We start from the raw sequence: 20,415 nt of genomic DNA on the forward strand, positions 1-20,415 counted from the left end.
ATCATCAATCGGACTTACTGGACCTTATCTGCCCTAAACATTATTCCCTTTATCCTGTATAGTACACTATACAGATCCTGATTGTAATCATGTATTGTTTTCCACTGACGGATAGCAAGCAGCACAAATGCTTTCGCGTACCACGATACATTCTACAATAAACTAAACTAATGTTCCCATGTACACTAGACCTACATTAACCTGCTACTTTGGCCCCAAACCCTTCCAACCTTTCCATGTAATTTAAATGTTGTTATATAGATGTTATGTTATGTTATTATCCACATTGTGTTACACTAATGCCCTCATGTACACTAAAAACCTCTAAGTCTGTACAATCGACAATAGACATAGACATAGGTGCAGAGTAGGCCATTTTGGCCCTTCAAGCCAGCACCGCCATTCAATGTGATCAGGCTGATCCTCCCAATCAGTACCCCTTTCCTGCCTTCTCCCCATATAGAAACATAGAAACATATTTTTTTTCTCATATACACATGATATCTTCCGGGATAGAGTCAAACATTTTTCTCATATACACATGAATCCTCCTGGATATTAGTCAAACATTTTTTTTGTGTGTTAAGATGCCTCACTATCACATTTAGTGGTCATTAAAATTTCTGGGTTTTATGCAGAACTAATGGTGCAGAGAGAAACTGAGTTTATGACTAGGGGATAGAACCAGATCTGTTAAAGAAAAGTGAATACATACCATTACAGAAAAGTGTTTTGTAGTACTTTGGAGCTTCTAAGATTGTTAAAACTTTGATAACCAAAGATATTTAGGGACATCAAAAAACTTTAAAACATTTGAGTAAAATTATAACATATTTATTGGGTTTATATTTTTAATGGTGAAATACTGCTCTTTCGGCAGGGATAAATTATAAAAACCTTTAGAACACAAGGTACAAACAAAATGTAAAATAATACAATTGAGATTATTTCACAGTGGATTACAAACTTACTTATGCATTTGTCAATAGTAACAATAGATTACTTTTTTTAAATTCACGTTTCTTCGTCTATATCATTCCAGTCCGGAACCAATATTGCTGCAATAACAGTGGAGGCATTAATTTGTTTCCAAATTTTCTGCCTTGTTGGATTCAAAATTGATTGCAGTAATTCATTTGGTGGTAATTGCTGGCGACAGAATTGTTGCCTTGATGAAACTTGCAGCAGTATGAAATCATTCACGGACTAAGTTCAACCTTATGTACCTTGTTCTTAGAGTGCATGTTTGAAAAATGTGATTTGTTTTCCCCAACTAGCAAAATAATTCTAAATGCATTGTTTCAAGACAGAGCAGAAGAAAGACTGCGTGGCAGTTTACTAAGGTTTCTGAATTCAAAGACTGAAGGCTGGCTATGTTAAAACTAGGGACTATAATTGAAAGAAGTGAAAATAAGAACAAGAACATATGATTTACGAAGAGAAGCCTAGGCATCTAGACACTTACTTATGAGAAAAGACAAAAAAAACGGCACAAATATAATACACTGACGCAGTCAATTCTGGTGGGTTTATGTTTAAATGTTACAGCTTCTGATTCTGAATAGTGATTAAAAACACTATTCCTTTAGGTTTTATGTGATATATATTTCTCATTCTCAACATGCCCTGAAGGAGAGAAGTCTCTCTAGATTCACAAATTTAAATTGTTTGTAGAGATTAAGGATTGAACAGAAACTCCTCCTTAATGCATTCTGACATATGTTTATATCACATGTTTCTTGATTTCAGAAGGCTGTGAATGTTTTGCAGCACTGGTTCTAGTCTATGAACAATAAACTGATTTATTGAGCTAAACATAGAAAATTGTTAAATGATTTAGAATGATTGTGGACTCAATTATCTCCTATTGGAAGTTAGAAAATAGATGTTTTTTTCAATCAGCTGTGCATAAGTGTGCCTCTAACTGGATTTGTATGCATTTTTTTGTTTTGCTGGAATCATTTGGTCTTTCTACTACCGGTGGAATACTAGTTTTAATCAAACAATTGAAGCTGCTTTTAAAAAAAACTGGAGAGAAAAAGTCAGCTCTGTTCCTGGAATACAAAATAGCTATCTGTTGAAGCAGGAATGCAGGTGCTGGAAATTCTGCAGTTGTCTACCAGCTATCTGTTGAATATGCTTTAGTGGCTAGATCCTACCCTTAAACACTTACCAGAGAAAATGTTATGTTCTAGGCTACATATTTTTAGTTTAGTTTATTATTGATGCGTGTACCGAGAGGAATGAAAAGCTTTTGTTTGCGTGCTGTCCAGTCAAAAAGACGACATGAATACAATCAAACTGTCCCCATTGCATAGTTAACGGAAAATGGATGCAACATCTTGTGTAAGATACGACATATACCATCTGATTAAGATGTCTCTGATAAGCATTGAGTGAGCCCTGTAACATAAATATGTATCCAATGGCAACAAACTGGAAGTCAATAGCTTATCAAAAAAGTGGAAAGTGTGAAAAATACAAGTCTACATTGTATTGGCAGGAGAGACGGAATGAAGCTTGTAGGAACATTTTATAGAAATTTAGTCTTGTGCACTTCTGCACTGTGCAAATGAATGCACACTTTCATATACAGTGTACATAAATAGGAATGGGTCCTTCAGCTTCAGGTTTGTTCTATCATGTAGTTAGATCGTAATAGTTCTATACTTTTGCTGCATTGAACTATATAGCTTTTGATACTCTCATCTACTACAAAATGAGCAACTTCAGCTGCAAAACTATCAATTGGCCAAACATCCACAATATTTGAAAGAGTTCCAGATTTCCATTATACATTTGTATGCCGATTTACTTTTCGACTTCACAACATATGGTTTGCTGTTATTTTAAGATTAGTCCCCTTGTTGTGGGATTCCTCCAGAAAAACAGCTTCTCTAAATCTACCCCTTCAAACCCTTTATACTCATAAGATTTTGATTACATCATCCCTCAAACTTCTAAACTAATGCAGTACAAACCAAGTTCATGTAATCTAGCATCATTATTTAACCCTTTGAGTCTTCTTATGACCAATTAATTTGTACTGTTAGACCTTTTCAAATTTTTCTGAAGCTTTTTTTGCTGGAAAACAAATCCAATATCCAGCAGAAGGAAAATAAAAACTTGCATTATATAATGTCTCAAGACACCCAAAAGGTTTTAAAGTTAATGACTTTGGCAGATACTGCTGTTATAAGAGTTGCATTTCAGAGGTTGGACAGCTTAATAGTGAAGATTTTCTTATAAGACTTTCGTACATTTTAGCATATATTCGGATTAAGAAATGTCAAATTCATTTATTCAGTGGCATTTTAAACAGGACATGTCCAAGATCCATGGCATAATATATTTATTCTGTTATATATTTCTAACCCTAATGCATGCAGATGTTAGAGCCGTACGTTAATGAGAGGTTTATAACCAGGTTCACGTGAAATCTCAATGAGAACAAGGAAATGCAGATTCTTGGATGACATAAATAACTCGGCAGATGGAAATAACATGGATGTAAATTTTCACACTTTCCCTTTGAGAATTTCTGACCTATTTACGCTTAGAAAGGTGTTTCTTTTTATCAAAAATTACTTGGTGTTAAATTTATTACTGCAGTTTCTCAGAATTGTAGCTCCAAATTATTGGGCAAAAGCTCAACAACAAACTGGTCATTTTAATTTATTGAGAATAATCCGAGTAGAACATAGTTAATATCAAAGCAGCAACAAAACGTATAGATACTGGATTTCAAAGTACAATTCTGATGAAAGATTATTAATTGGATTTGTTTGCCCATACATTTGCTTGAATTTTACTTTAGAGTTTATGAATACAGCACAGACACAGGCGCTTCGGTCCACCGGTCCGTGCCATCCAGGCGATCACCCCGTACACTACACCGTCCTTGCACACTAGGGACAATTTTACCGAAACCAATTAACCTACAAACCTGTACGTCTTTGGAGTGTGGGGAAAATTTGAGCACCTGGAGAAAACCCATGCAGTCACAGGGAGAACATACAAATTCCATAGAGACAGCACCCATAGTCAGGATCAAAACCCGGTTCGCTAGCACTGAAGGGCAGCAACTCTCTGCCCTGACCAACATTTATCTAAACATTTACATCCACATTTATTGTTTCTTTAACTGTGTCCCCCTGTTCCCAACAGCTCTCCATCTCCTTTGAATGTGTAACCTGTAATGTACTTGTGTCATGATAAACTTACCATGCTTCTCCTTCCTGTCAGGTTCTCAGTCACACTTTAATTGAAATTGTAGCATTAGAGAACGACCTAGCAGTAACATTTAAGTAACCTTACCAATCAGACTTCAAAAGAAAGACAGCCAATTGACCCCAGAGTTACAACCTGCAACCTCAGAATGATCTGCCAAACACACCAGCTCAGATTTGAGACCTGAAGCTAGAAAAGCAATTAAACTGCAATCTCAGCCGTGTTTGCTTAAGGGCACTTTGCCTGTGTGATCTTGAAAGAGCACATGTAGACCCCAGCAGTGAATGTATATTCTATAATAATAATTGATATACTGTGTTTTAATTAAAGTATCAGTTCTGTGGACCTATTGTGAGCAGTCTTAGTACGTGGGACTTTCTGATTTAACACAAATCCCTTGTGAAGCTTAGCAATAGTTTGGGGCCTGCGGTGGATTTTTTTACTACAATGTCGCACTGAGCAGCACCCCACACAGCCACCAGAGTCACAGTAAAAGTTACAGTCGGGAAGTCTATCCTGCTCCATACGATGTTCTAGTCACAATCCCATTCCCTCTCGCTGAGTCCTTTATTTTCTTTCAGGCACCATTACAATCCAGCAATGCATTCTAACCCTAACCAATTGATTTAGCTTTTTAGGCTGCACATGTGTCCAGTTAGACCTGTTTTGTTTCTTTTGGGCTAGTTATGGTTCTGAAATCTTTGGGTACAGGAATGCAAAGAAAAGACCTAATAATAATGTATTACAAATGCAGACAAGAGTCAAACAATCAAATAATAATGCTCTGTGATGGTGCCTGAAACTGACACTCTCAAATCTGGAAAGTTCTGTGGCCAAGGTACAGTTAATGCTTGATTTTTGTTGAAGCACCCTATACAGTATTTGTTTATTTTTCTAGAAGCAGAATGGAGCAATTCTCTAATCTTTCTCCCTGTACTCCTTGAATGTGTTTATACTTCCTAACTGCGTTGCTCCCTGAGTTATTTACCTAAAAAGCTATTAAACACAATCCTACCTTCATCTTCTCATTTAACACTTATTGGGCTGCAACATTATGCATCGTTCTAGCCATAAATCAGGCAGGAGAAATGCATCAATGGACAACTCAAGCCACATGTTTGAGAACGTTTCAGCCAGCCTGCTGGCTCGGATTCCCTACAGCATGTCTAAGCTTCTGGCTAACGTGCCAAACAGAAATGCTGCATTAATGTTCAGGACTCGGGACTTAATTTGTTTCTGGGATGGATTCCATTATGTGCTTTCAGCTTCCTTTCCCATTCTGCCACCATATCATCTTCTTCAGTTGTTCCACTTTGAATTTCCCTCATTCTCCAGAAGATCTTTCTCCATCTTTCCACCCAACCTCCAATACCCAGCCCCAATACCTGGATTATTACAGTGCACTTCTGGTTCCAATTCAAACTTTCTTAGTCACCTGTGCTTCACCACCCACCAACAGGCTACTTAAAGAACCCAATCTTCACCCAGTCTCCACATCTAGATGTTCTTGCTGCCCTTCAAGTGTGAGTGCTTCCAGTGCTCCAATTCACCCCTTCAAGAACTCTGGCAATACTATTCTCAGTTAGGTCTAACCAGCTTTCACTTAGTCCTTTATAATTATAATCAAGTCTTAAAGTACTTTAAAAAGAAAAGCATGGATAGTAAATTATCCTCCAAATCCTTTCTGTACAAGTAAATCTGGAACTGCAACACGCTGCAGGGTGGAATTCCAATTCTTGTGTGCAGATGAGAATTCCATGAACACATGGGTGCTTTCACCCAGCAGTGTAAATGACTAGAACCACTTCCTCGCCCTGTTAACTGTTTAACTGTCCATATGGTGCCAGCACAATAACCTAGCCCTCAACACCAGCAAAACCAGGAACTGATTGTGGACTTTGGAAGGTGTAGGATGGGGACCCACAGTCCCGTTTATATCAACGTGTCAATGGTTGAAAGGGTCAAGAGCTTCAATTCCTGGGCGTGCACATCTCTGAAGATCTTTCCTGGTCCGAGAACACTGATGCAATTATTAAGAAAACACATCAGCGCCTCTACTTTCCTGAGAAAATTACGGAGAGGTCGGTTTGTCAAGGAGAACTCTCTCTGTAACTTCTACAGGTGCACAGTAGAGAGCATGCTGACCGGTTTGCATCGTGGCTTGGGTTGTGCAACTTGAGCGCCCTGGAGAGGAAAAGACTACAAAAAGTAGTAAACACTGCTCAGGTCCATCATCGGCTCTGACCTCCCTTCCATCGAGGGGATCTATCGCAGTTGCTGCCTCAAAAAGGCTGGCAGTATCATCAAGGATCCATACCATCCTGGCCACACACTCATCTCCCTGCTACCTTCAGGTAGAAGTTACAGGAGTCTGAAGACTGCAACGACCAGGTTCAGGAATAGCTACTTCCCACAGCCATCAGGCTATTAAACCTGGCTCGGACAAAACTCTGAACATTAATAGCCCATTATCTGTTATTTGCAATTTATCAGTTTATTTATTCATGTGTGTATATATACTTATATTTATAATGGTATATGGACACACTGATCTGTTTTGTAGTCAATGCCTACTATGTTCTGTTGTGCTGAAGCAAAGCAAGAATTCCATTGTCCTATCAGGGACACATGACAATAAACTCACTTGAACTTGAACTTGAAATGTCTGCCACATTCACAACTGCGTCTGACAGAACTGTAGAAATTTGATTTGATCCTCTGGCTATGGGAACACTTATCTCAGTATATCATGTTCATAGGTTCAAGGAACAGAATTAGCCATTCGGCCCATCAAGTCTACTCCGCCATTCAATCATGGCTGATCCCATCTTTCCCTCTCAACCCCATTCTCCTGCCTTCTCCCCATAACCCCTGACACTCTTACTAATAAAAAAATCCCATACTGCCGGATGCTTTCTATGTCGCTTCAACACCCAGGTAATCCACTGTTACAACATTTTAGCTTGATGTCACATCTTTAGTTATTCCTAATACTGACAACCTTCCCACATTCCTTACCAATGCAGGGGTGAGGTCCTTGTTCGATCTGAATAGCAATATGAGGGATATTCTGATACAGACTGTGATTAAATGCAATTCTGTTGTTGCTGCTGATGGCCCAAGGAGCCTCATGGATGTCCATTGTTCAACAGGATGACTTGTTCAGAATCCATTTATTAAATTGTCACACAATAACAATTTTTGTGTGCAGGTATGAGTTCCATGAATCCATTCATGAATAGTGCCTGCTCCCAGCAGCGTAAGTTACCAGAACTACTTGCTCTCCCTGTTAACTGTTTAATTGGCCACTGCATTCACAACTGCATATGACTGGACCGTCGAAATTTGATTTGATCCTTTGGCTATTGGAACACTTATCTCATTATATTGGATGTTTTCGATAGCAGAGGTTAGTCTTGGTGTTAAAATGGGATTTGGTCTCTTTGAAGTCTGGGCACTGCCCTTATTAAAACTATCACACACAGATTTATTTGTAATGGGTAAGTTGTTGAGCATGAGGACACATGTTTAACCCTGATGTCAGTTTACTCATGAGTTGCTTTAGTTTCTAACCTGACAGCCATGTCCTGACAAACATGGTGCCGAGCCGCACCATATTGTCACTGAAGTGCACTTTCCATGTGTGTTTAACCTGTTGATCTGACATTTCCTGATGCCATTAGTCGAGGACTCCCAAGACCTCTCCTTGCCGGTTGCAGGCCTGTGTCCCTCAATCTCTGGTCAGACAATGTCCGAAATAGGACAGAATGCATCCAAAAGTTGTGCTGGAGGGAAGTGAAATGTTGGCTGTAAGGGATAGTTCTGTAAGCACTTCTTTATCAAACTGGTGCTTGGTTAGACTATGAGCAGTCTCTCTCTAATTTAGGTACAAATTTCCAGATGATGTTGAGGAGGACATTGCAAGGACTGAGAACAATGCTGCCATATCCAAATTAGATGCTTGGGTCTTTGCACAGTGATCTATACAGTTACAATGGTACTCTGAATGAAATGGCTTCACGGTCTATTTAAATCAGTAAAACATGCAGCAGAAATCCTTTCCTGAAAAATCTTAGTGTACCTAAGGCTGTTGAAGTAATTCAATTTAAATTCTCCTGTGGGATTTTTACTTGTATATTAACTTTTACAGTATATCTCCTGATTATTAATCTGAGCTTCAGGTTACCTGTAATATAACCCGTCATAAGTATTTTGTGATATCAATCACAGTAATTAATCTAACAATTTAAAAGTTGAATGATAAACAATGATTCTGTCTTCTTTGATCATATGTAATCAAAAGTGTCTAATTCAGAATGACAAATAAATGTAAACAAACTACCAGTAAGGTATCCATGGTCAATTTTATTTGAAATTGGCAGTATATAAAATAAAACATTGTTGGATAAATATATAAAAGCTATAAATCTTACACAAATGAATCGTTTCATTGATTTCACAAGTGTTATTGAAGGCTAACATTGCAGCTTCACAGTATAAAGGCACTTTAACAAATCCATTTCCAGTGTATGATTAAATGATTTTTGCAGTGTTCTTTATCACATACCATCAGCACTTTTCTGTTCTCGGAATATGCTCAAATTAAATTGCTTGGTGTTTGAGGAAAGAAGTGAAACAAACTGGAATACAAAGTCAGTAATCCATTAATTAGTAATTGGTACTTATTAACAACAGCGGACAGCCAGATATTTGGAGTGTGTGACTCACATTCTAACTATATATTTTGCAGTAAATAAGGCAATTTATTCAGGTTCGTGAGACACAACTTCACACGTACAAAGCCATGCAGACTCGTCCTAATCATCCTTGATCTATCTAAATGTGTGTATATCCTATCCATCATATGTGCGTGTATTTGTGAGTATGTGTGTATACAGTGCCCTCCATAATATTTGTGACAAAGACCCATCATTTATTTATTAGTCCCTGTACTCCACAATCTGAGATTTGTAATTTAAAAAAATCACATGTGGTTAAAGTCCACAATGTCAAATTTTATTGAAGGGAATTTTCATACATTTTGGTTTCTCCCTGTAGAAATAAATTACAGCTGTGTTTATGCATAGTCCCCCGATTTCAAGACACCATCATGTTTGGGACACATGGCTTCCCAGGCGTTTGTAATTAGTCAGGTGTGCTTAATTGCCTCCTTAATGCAGGTATAAGAGAGCTCTCAGCACCTAGTCTTTCCATCACCTTTGGAAACTTTTATTGCTGTTTATCAACATGAGGACCAAAGTTGTGCCAATGAAAGTCAAATAAGCCATTATGAGACTGAGAAACAAGAATAAAACTGTTAGAAACATCAGCCAAACTTTAGGCTTACCAAAATCAACCGTTTGGAACATCATTAAGAAGAAAGAGAGCACTGGTGAGCTTACTAATCGCAAAGGGAATGGCAGGCCAAGGAAGACCTACACAGTTGATGACAGAAGAATTCTCTCTATAATAAAGGAAAACCCCCAAACACCTGTCTGACAGATCAGAAACACTCTTCAGGAGTCAGGTGTGGATTTGTCAATGACCACTGTCCGCAGAAGATTTCATGAATAGAAATACAAAGACTACACTGCAAGATGCAAACCACTGGTTAGCCGCATAAATAGGATGGCCGGGTTACAGTTTGCCAAGAAGTACTTAAAAGAGCAACCACAGTTCTGGAAAAGGGTTTTTTGGACAGATGAGAGGAAGATTAACTTATATCAGAGTGATGGCAAGAGCAAAGTATGGAGGAGAGAAGGAACTGCCCAAGATCCAAAGCATAACATCTCATCTGCGAAACACGGTGGTGGGGGTGTTATGGCCTGGGCATCTATGGCTGCTGAAGGTACTGGCTCACTTATCTTCATTGATGATACAACTGCTGATGGATGAATTCTGAAGTGTACACATCATATCTGCTCAAGTTCAAACAAATGCCTCAAAATTCATTGGCCGGCGGTTCATTCTACAGCAAGACAATGATCCCAAACATACTGCTAAAGCTAAAAAATGGTCAATTCTTGAATGGCCAAGTCAATCACCTGATCTGAACCCAATTAAGCATTCCCTTTATATGCATAAGAGAAAACTGAAGGGGACTAGGCCACAAAACAAGCATAAGCCAAGCAGAGCATCACCAGAGAAGACACCCAGCAACTGGTGATGTCCATGAATCGCAGACTTCAAGCAGTCATTGCATGCAAAGGATATGCAACAAAATACTAAACATGACTACTTTCATTTACATGACATTGCTGTGTCTCAAACATTATGGTGCCCTGAAATGGGGGGACTATGTATAAACACTGCTGTAATTTCTACATGGTAAAACCAAAATGTACAAAAATGGCCTTTAGTAAAATTTGACAATGTGCACTTTAACCACATGTGATTTTTTTCTTTTACAAATCTCAAATTGTGGAGTACCGAGGCAAATAAATAAATGATGGGTCTTTGTCCCAAATGTTATGGAGGGCACTGTATACACACTGAACTTTTTTTTCCTCTCTCGTTTATCATATTGTTTACAGTGTACTATGTTTACATATTCTGTTGTGCTGCAGTAAGTAAGAATTTCATTGTTCTATCTGGAACATATGGCAATAAAACATTCTTGACTCTACTCTGTAGTAACTTTCCATGTACAGATGTTGAGCTCACTAGCCTATAGTGTCCAGCATTTTCCCTGTAGCCCTTCTTGAATAGAGTCACCATAATTTGCCACCCTCCAGTGTTCCGGCACCTCGCCTGTAGTTAATGACGACTCGTAAGAAACAGCCAGGGCTCCCGCAATTTCCTCTTCACTTTCCCACAATGTCCTTGGATATATCTGATCTGGCCCAGGAGATTTGTCTACCTTCATATGCGTCAGGACCTTCAGCACCTCTTCGACTGCTGCTGTCAGGGAATTATTGTGATAACAGTCAGAATAAATGTGACAAAATATGCAAACCTGTTAAATTTAACATCTGCTCTAAAAGTTTAAGGTCGTGATCATAAAATTCTCTGAAATGTTGTCACTTTGTGATAATTTGCTTGTGAACAAACGATTTTAAAAAATGCTGAATGTCATGAACCTGTGATGCACACAGTGTGTCTGAAATTTTAATGAGGATCTCAAATGTGTCAACAGACTATATCAACACTTTGGAAATGTTACTGTGAGTTCCACTGTATATTGCGAAAAGGGATTTTCAGTGGTCTCCATTTTAATCTCAGAGGAACAATGAAACATAGTGATTGGCTTATGGCGTGGAAAAAAGCCGTCCAGCCCAACTTGCCCACACCGGCCAACATGTCTCATCTACACTAGTCCTGTTAATTTTGGATCAAAACTTACCCCCCCTAGTCTGGTTCAGTCAAACACCGAATAGGAGCACTGGAATTCCAACGTAGACAAAAATGCTGGAGAAACTCAGCGGGTGAGTTTCTCCAGCATTTTTGTCTACCTTCGATTTTCCGGCATCTGCAGTTCCTTCTTTAACACTGGAATTCCAACTCTATTTTATTGTATACAATACCGCAGGACCGATTCTCGTTACCACTTATTCGAACCCAACACAGCCTCGCGCAAATAGAACAGACTAAAGACAATCGGCACAGCCCAATGTGCTCCCCACCGCTTTATACCCCTCTGAACTAAGGGTGTAACATTACTTGGGGGAGGCAACACTTACAAGCCGATTACCGATACCGGCTGCAATATACATAGAATGACAACTCTTTGGCCCAATCATATAACAGTATATAACATAGTTTCAACCAAAGATCATAGAGAGGAGCAAGATACTCCACTCGGCGAAAACGCCGTAGTATGTTATGGATAATTTTTCGCGCCATCTTGATGTGCTGCCTCGCGATTACCATCATGGCGAGAGTCCAGTCGCTGCAATATTTTTTTGTTAATGATGGTTCTCAAGTATCACCGCTTTTGGACTTTCCTGAATATAAATTAAAACCCCCTGTAATTGGAACTTTCGGTTGATTTAACAAAATGATAATCCAAATTGGTTCCATAAATATTTACATCAACTATAACGCTGTAATAATTATATTTTGATTACCACAATGCATACACTACCATGCATCCTGAAGGCTAGTGGTCCTTTGGATGTGAATCGAGAAACCAGACGAAAAAATATTGCTGTGTTTTTAAAGAATATCTTAGCGGGCAGAGGAATTAAGGTGGAATGGGTTGCACCGGAGTTTGGGTTGTTTGATCTAATGTTTTGATTTCATTACACAGTATTTTTCTTATCATTGCCTTGTACAATTTATATATAATTTATGTTTTTGTGCGTTGTGTGCCTGCGATGCTGCTGCAAGCAAGTTTTTCATTGTACCTGTACCTCAATACACTTGCGCATCCGAAAATAAACTAGATTTGCGAACTGGAAACCATAGACTTTAAGTAGTTGTCAAAAGAAACAGGGATGTCGCGAAGAAAAAACTAGGATCTGAATCTAATGAGTAACTAGGATCTGAATCTAAAGCCTGACGAGGTAGAAATGAGCTTTAATCGTGTTTTTTATATTCGATTTGGTAAGCATCTGAACTGAAACAGGTTACGGGAAATACATAAACAATGGCAGTAAATCAACTGCTCTTACAGAGAGCATATGGACAGCAGACACTCTACGTCTCCCATCCCACCATCAGTCCTATCCATTATATAATTCCATACAACGCCTCCACGGGATCCATATTCCACAGAGATACAGAGTACTTGTGAATAGACACAAAATGATGGAGTAACTCAGTGGGACAGTCAGCGACTCTGGAGTGATGGAATGGGGACGTTTCGGGTCGAGACCCTTCTTCAGACTGAACTGAACTCTCGTCGGTGAGAGTACTTGTGATTGTCTGAAGAAGAGTCTCTACCCGAAACGTCACCCATTCATTCTATCCAGAGATACTGCCTGTGCCTGCCTGAGTTACTCCAGCTTTTTGTGTCTATCTTAAATAAAAAACAGTGTGCTGGAGGAACTCAGCGAGCTAGGCGGCATCTGTGGATGGAGTGGAATAGGAGCTGTTTCGGGCCTGGGTTCTTCTTCAATAGGAAGGAACTGCAGATGCAGTTGTCTTTGCAAAACGCCAAATGATTCCGGAAATGCCGAGGAGAGAGAGAGAGCGCAAAAATAATCATACAGATTTTGAAATTTAAAATACTAATAGATTTAATCTGCTATAATTTTTTGAGGTACATTATGCCTTTTTATAAGTTGTTACTTTTCCATTGGCGAGTGCTATGTTAATGAAACTTTGGCAAAGGATAATATCTTGTATAAAGGTATACATTTGTATGTAAATGCTAATTATGGTTAGCACCAGACCCTTTTGTGCAATATTACGATTGCTTTGTAATATAACCTCACATAAGCGGAGTTCTCAAGTATCTATTAATATATTTGGTTACCAAAAATAAGTAAAAATAACTTTGTGGTCATATCATGGGCACAGAGAAGCTACTCACAGCTTCTAATATATATGGGAAATATTAAGCTTGATGTGGTGACATACACATTCCTCGACAGGAATAGGTGTGTGTGTGTGTGTGTGTGTGTGTGTGTGTGTGTGTGTGTGTGTGTGTGTGTGTGTGTGTGTGTGTGTGTGTGTGTGTGTGTGTGTGTGTGTGTGTGTGTGTGTGTGTGTGTGTGTGTGTGTGTGTGTGTGTGTGCCTGACTTGTGGCTGCCAGCCTTTGATTCGTTGCTACGCCAACACCAGAGGCAGAATCGCCGAGATTTTTTCCATTTCGGTAGAGATTTCACTTTTCATTCCAAGTATCCACTCCTGATTAAATTTCGTCGTGTTTATATACACATTTTTAATAAAATCCTTCTCCCCCCCCCCCAAATTTCAAACAAACCCAGCTTCTCACCCATCGAATGTTGGTGAACGTTCCATCGTGTGATGTCACAATGCCCAATGCTCACAGATGTCCAATCGGAATGGATCCATTTACATATGCCTTTGCAGCAGCCCCAGCCCCAGCCCCTCCCCCCCACCCCCGCAGCCTGTGTCGAAGTGCGTCATCATGTGTGTGGGAATAGAGAAAGAGGATTGGGGGTGATAGGGAATGGGGAACAGATGGACTGTCCCTACCCCTCCCCCGTCCACTCTCCCTCCCCACTATTTCCCCTCTCCCCCCACCCCTCTCCCCCTCCCTCCACACTCTTCCCCCTCCCTCCCCTACCCCATCTTCCTCCTCCCCTCCCTCCCCCATCCCCCCCCTCCCCCACACCTCTCTCCCCATCCCTCTCTCCCCCTCCCCATCCCTCTCTCCTCCCCCTCTCCATCGCCCTCTTCTCGCCCCTCTCCCTCTCCTCGTACCTCCTCCTCTCACCCCATCCCTCTCTCCCCCACCCCCTTCCCTCTCCCCCCTTCCCTCCCCCACCCCCTTCCACCCCTACATCCACACTCTTCCCCCTCTACCACCCACCCCATCTCCCTCCTCACCTCCCTCCCCCCTCCCCCACACCTCTCCCCTCCCATCCCTCTCTCCTCCCTCTCCCCATCCCTTACTCCCCATCCCTCTCTCCTCCCCCTCCCCATCCCTCTGTCCTCCCCTCCCCCCTCCCTCTCCTCCCCCTCCCCCATCCCTCTCTCCTCCCACTCTCCATCTCCCTCTCCTCACCCCTCTCCCTCTCCTACCCCTCCCACCCCCATCCTTCTCCCCCACCCCCCTTCCCTCTCCCCCCATCCCTCTCCCCCTTTCCTCCCCCACCCCCTTCCCTCTCTCCCCACCCCTTCCCTCTCTCCCCCACCCCCTTCTCACTCTTCCCCCTCCATCCACACTCTTTCCCCTCTACCCCCTACCCCATCTCCCTCCCCGCCTCCCTCCCCCTCCCCCACACCTCTACCCCTCCCCTCTCTCCTCCCCTTCCCCACCCCTCTCTCCTCCCCCTCTCCATCTCCCTCTCCTCACCCCTCTCCCTCCTCCTCCCACCCCATCCCTCCCTCCCCCACCCCCCTTCCTTCTCTACCCCACCCTCTTCCCTCTCTCCCCCTGCCCCCTTCCCCTACCCCTCTGTCCCTCTTCCACCACTCCCTCTACCCCTCCCTCCCCACTTCCACTTCTCTCCCCCTCCGTCCCCCACCCCTCTCTCTCCCCCTCCCTTCCCCCTCCCCTCTCCCCCCCACCTCTTCCCCTACCCCCTCCCCTACCCCTCTGTCCCTCTTCCACCACCCCCCTACCCCTCTCCCTCTCCCTCCCTCCCCACTCTTCCACTTCTCTCACCCCCTCCCCACTCTTTCCCATCTATCCCCCCACCCCCTGTCCCTCCACAATCTTCCCCCTCCCTCCCCTACCCCATTGAGGGGGGATCTTATAGAAACTTACAAAATTCTTAAGGGGTTGGACAGGCTAGATGCAGGAAGATTGTTCCCGATGTTGGGGAAGTCCAGAACAAGGGGTCACAATTTAAGGATAAGGGGGAAATCTTTTAGGACCGAGATGAGAAAAACATTTTTTCACACAGAGAGTGGTGAATCTCTGGAATTCTCTGCCACAGAAGGTAGTTGAGGCCAGTTCATTGGCTATATTTAAGAGGGAGTTAGATGTGGCCCGTGGCTAAAGGGATCAGGGGGTATGGAGAGAAGGCAGGTACAGGATACTGAGTTGGATGATCAGCCATGATCATATTGAATGGCGCTGCAGGCTCAAAGGGCCGAATGGCCTACTCCTGCACTCCTCCACTCCTCCCCCTCCTCCTCCCACCCCCATTCCTCCCTCTTCCCCTCTCTCCCCCCCACCCCTTCCCCGTACCCCTCTGACCCTCTTCCACCACTCCCCCTACCCCTCTCCCCCCTCCCCCTCCCACTCTCCCTCCCCACCCTTTCCCTCCCTCCCCCAACCCCTCTCCCCCTCCCTCCACACTATTCCACCTCCCTCCCCAACCCCATCACCTCCCCTCCCTCCCCTACCCCATCTCCCTCCTCCCATCCCTTCCACATCCCTCTCCCCCACACCTCTCTCCCCCTCCCCATCCCTCTCTCCTCCCGCCCCCCACCCCTCTCTCCTCCCCCTCTCCATCTCCCTCTCCTCACCCCTCTCCCTCTCCTCCCCCTCCTCCTCCCACCCCATCACTCTCTCCCCCACCCCCCTTCTCCCTCCCTCCACTCTTCCACCTCCCTCCACACTCTTCCCCCTCTCTCCCCCGCCCCATCTCATTCCTCCCCTCCCTCCTCCCTCCCCCACAACACTCTCCCCTCCCCTCTCCTTCCCTCCCCACCCCTCCTCCTCGCTCTTCATCTCTCTCTCCTCACTCCTCTCCCTCTCCTCCCCCTCCTGCTCCCACCCCCATCCCTCTCTCCCCCCCACACCCTTCCATCTCTCCCCCCGCCCCCTAACTCTGTCCCTCTACCACCCCCCCCCCACCCCTCTCCCCCTCCCTCTCCACTCTTCCCTCTCTCTCCCCCTTGCCCCACCCCTCTCCCTCCCCCACCCCTCTCTCACCTCCTCCCTTGCTCCCCTCTCTTCCCCACCCCTTCCCCATCCCCTCTGCCCCTCTTCCACCACTCCCCCTACCCCTCTCCCCCTCCCTCTCTCCCACTTCCACCACTCCCCCTACACCTCTCCCCCTCTCTCCCCATTCTTCCACTTATCTCCCCCCACCCCCCATTCCCCACCCTTCCCCATCTCCCTCCCTACCCCTCTCTCCCCCCCCTCTCCCTTCCCTCTCCCTCCCCACTTCCCCCTCTCTCCCCTCTCCCCCTCCCTCCACACTCTTCCCTCTCTCTCCCCCCTACCCCTCTCCCCCTCCCCCCACACTCTTCCCCCTCTCCCTCCTCCCTCCCCTCCATCCTCCCTCTCTCCTCTCTCCCCCCCACCCTCTTTTCCCCCTCCCCCCACCCTCTCTCACCCCTCCCGCACCCCTCTCTCCTCCTCCGTTTCCCCCCTCTCTCCCCTCTCCCTCTCTCCTCACCCCTCTCCCTCCTCCCCTCCCACGCCAACCTCCACCCTTCTCTCCCCACCTCTCCCCCCTACCCATCTCTGCCTCTTCCACCCCCTACCCCTCTGCCCCTCTTATCCCCCCCTCTCCCTCACCAGTATTCCCCCTCTCCCCCTACCCCTCTCTCCCTCCGATCCCACTTTCCCCACCCCCCTACCACTCTCCCCCTCCCTCCACACTCTTTCCCCTCTCCCTCCTCCTTCCCCTCCCCCTCCCCCACCCCTCTCATCCCCTCCCCCACCCCACTCTCCTCCTCACCTTCCCCCTCTCTCCTCACCCCTCTCCCTCCTCCCCTCCCAACCCCTCCCCCACCCCTCTTCACCCCCACCCCCCCCCACCCCCTTCCCCTCTCTCTTGCACCACTCCCCGCTACCCCTCTCCCACCCCCCTACCCCTCTCCCCACCTTCCTGCCCTCCCCGCTCTTCTCCCACTCCCCACTCTCCTACCCCTTCCCATCCCCCTCTCTCTCCCCCACCCCGCTCTCCTCTCCCTCCCAAATCTCTCCCGTTTCCACCTCCCCCTCTTCTCACCCTCCCCTCTACCCACCCCGTCTCCCCCTCCCCCCACCTGTGTGTTTGGGGGGTGGTTAGTGTGAGTGTGATGCCGCAGCCCACCCCCCCCCCCCCCCCCACAAACGCGCGTTGGGGAAACAGACCCAACGGGTCTGCACTTGGTCTAGTATATATATATATATGTGTGTGTGTGTGTATATATATGTGTGTGTGTGTGTGTGTGTATATTTATAAAGTGAGAGAGAGGGAGATTGAAAGAAAAAGGTTGCTAAACAAATCATTAGAGGAAATCACAAGAAAGAAACTTGAGATATATATATGTGTGTGTGTGTGTGTGTATTTATATACTAGACTAAGTGGGATCCGTTGGGTCCCAGCTTCTCATGGGAGGGCTGGTCCCCCAACGCAATATTCCACCTCTCCACCAATTCCAATATACACACTCACACACACGTACACTCACACACACACACAGACTCACACACACACACACACACACACACACACACACACACACACACACACACACACACACACACACACACACACACACACACACACACACACACATACACTCACACAAACACACACATACACACACACATACACTCACACACACACTCACACACATACACTCATACACACACATACACACACACACACACACGTGCACTCGCCCACACACATACTCACACACATGCACACACATACACACACACTCACACACATACACTCACTCACACACTGACTCACACACCATATATATGATAGGAAACTGTCTTGAATCTACTCACATGGCTGAGCGCGGCCTCCCCACTGTGGGGTTTCCGCAGTCAGAGGCACTTCCGCAATCAGCATGACCTCTGCACTTACCGAAATGACGCAATCAGCGCGGCCTCTACACTCACCGGAAATTACGCAATCAGCACGACCTGTCCACTAAGTGAAAGTCACGAAATGAGCGGGACTTTTGGACTGAACACAATCGGACCTAATAAAGCATTTATTCCTGCCAAATACAGTCAAACCTAATAAAGCATTTATTCCTTCCAAACACAGTAGGACCTAATAAAGTATTTATTCCTTCCAAACACAGTCGGACCTAATACAGCATTTATTCCTTCCAAACACAGTCGGACCTAATAAAGCATTTATTCCTTCCAAACACAGTCGGACCTAATAAAGCATTTATTCCTTCCAAACACAGTCGGGCACCTAATAAAGCATCGCAGTTTAAAGCACAGGCAGGGCAGCAGGCCAGACATCTCATGGCATTATCATTAAGGGCTAACAAATAATTTATTGCAAGTACATTGCAGACTCACAGTTCAGTTGATTCACCGCTTAGAATGACTGTCGTGGCCTCTCCCTTGCGATCCTGCAGAGTGACTAACTCACGTCCAGGCATCCGGGGTTTATAGTCCTTCATCGCAGTGATTGACAGGCGAGAGGACCAATCAGCTGTTTTTTTAAAACACTCATGAATTTTTTATTTTTCATCGATGGGAAAAATCCTCGGGGCTGGCTCAGCAGAGGAGGACTGTGAATAAGATGGCCAAACATCACAGCGATACAGGGTAGCGTTTTTTCTAAAAGCAATATACAGCGCAGACAGGAAGATGAGACTTGTAATTGTATAGATATCTATATGCATATAATATATATTATTATATACATATAAATATGAATTAATATATTTATATATTGTATTTATATAAATATGAATTAATATATTTATATATGTACATATTTATAAATATAATTACTTTTATGGTTTATGTACATCTTTGGTTTCAACACATCGCACTTAGGGAGAAACACTTCCATTAAGGAAAGAAGCCTTATCATTAGATAACGAAACATCTTTGGTGAGGCCACTCTTCTGGACCAATCACAAGTACCAGTAGTAAGGTACTGCAACATATTCTGCAACATAGTTGAGACATAACATTTCTCCAACCAATCCCAAGCATGCCTTTAGCATCAGGGCATAGCTCCACCTGCAGAATCCCGGACATATTAGCAACTTGCAGACCATCTGGTCAGAAACCTTCTGCAACCCCTTCCCAGGCTTCAGACTCCCTGGAGCCATCTATGTCACATGGTTCTGCAACTCCCTGCAAAAGATGTCAAGCAGGTTTCACAGATCTTTTCACAGACATCTTCCATTTTCCCAAGTACCCAAACCCCTACATATTCACATCCCCCCTTTTATCATTCTATGATTAATAAAACAGGGTAAAACGACAACTGTTCACATACAATCCGACAATGATGGTGATGTAGTTGTCAGAACTCTAAGTCACTTCCCGACTTTACATGGGCATAGCTTCGAAGAATTCTGACTGATGAGTCTCCACGTCCTGAGTTTACATGGGCATGAATTCTCTTGATCCACCACATCAGCTTGCTTCACTCTTGACTCTCGATGTGATGTTCCTATCCTAAGAGATTCCTTAAAGACAAGAAGTTAGTAGCTCAAATCTCTTAGTATTCTAGTCAAGGATAGAACATAATTGGTCATCTCTGTACTCATATGATGGAAATTAACAACCTTTGGAGTATTTTGGATCCATGGAGTTCTAAATGGGCGTTCATATAGAATTTCGGCTGGGCTTAATCTTGATCTTCCTGCAGGTGTAGTACACTTCTGAAACAAGGCTATAGGGAGCAATTTAATCTAATTAATTCCTGTCTCAGCCTTTAATTTTGCCAATT

The 20,415-nt window shown here is 43.9% G+C and overlaps 1 protein-coding gene and 1 long non-coding RNA gene across 2 annotated transcripts in view; both read left to right on the top strand.

Annotated features, from left to right (window-relative positions):
• Nucleotides 1-20,415, top strand: part of stx18 (syntaxin 18) — a 209,410-nt gene that overhangs the window by 145,108 nt on the left and 43,887 nt on the right. The gene's annotated exons all lie outside the window — the stretch shown is intronic.
• Nucleotides 10,957-18,770, top strand: LOC116973342. The gene is made up of 3 exons (XR_004412042.1): nucleotides 10,957-10,985; nucleotides 11,214-11,219; nucleotides 18,760-18,770. It is a non-coding gene; the product is annotated as an uncharacterized LOC116973342 (long non-coding RNA).

This window comes from Amblyraja radiata, chromosome 1, assembly GCF_010909765.2.
Source record: "Amblyraja radiata isolate CabotCenter1 chromosome 1, sAmbRad1.1.pri, whole genome shotgun sequence".
NCBI lineage: Eukaryota > Metazoa > Chordata > Chondrichthyes > Rajiformes > Rajidae > Amblyraja > Amblyraja radiata.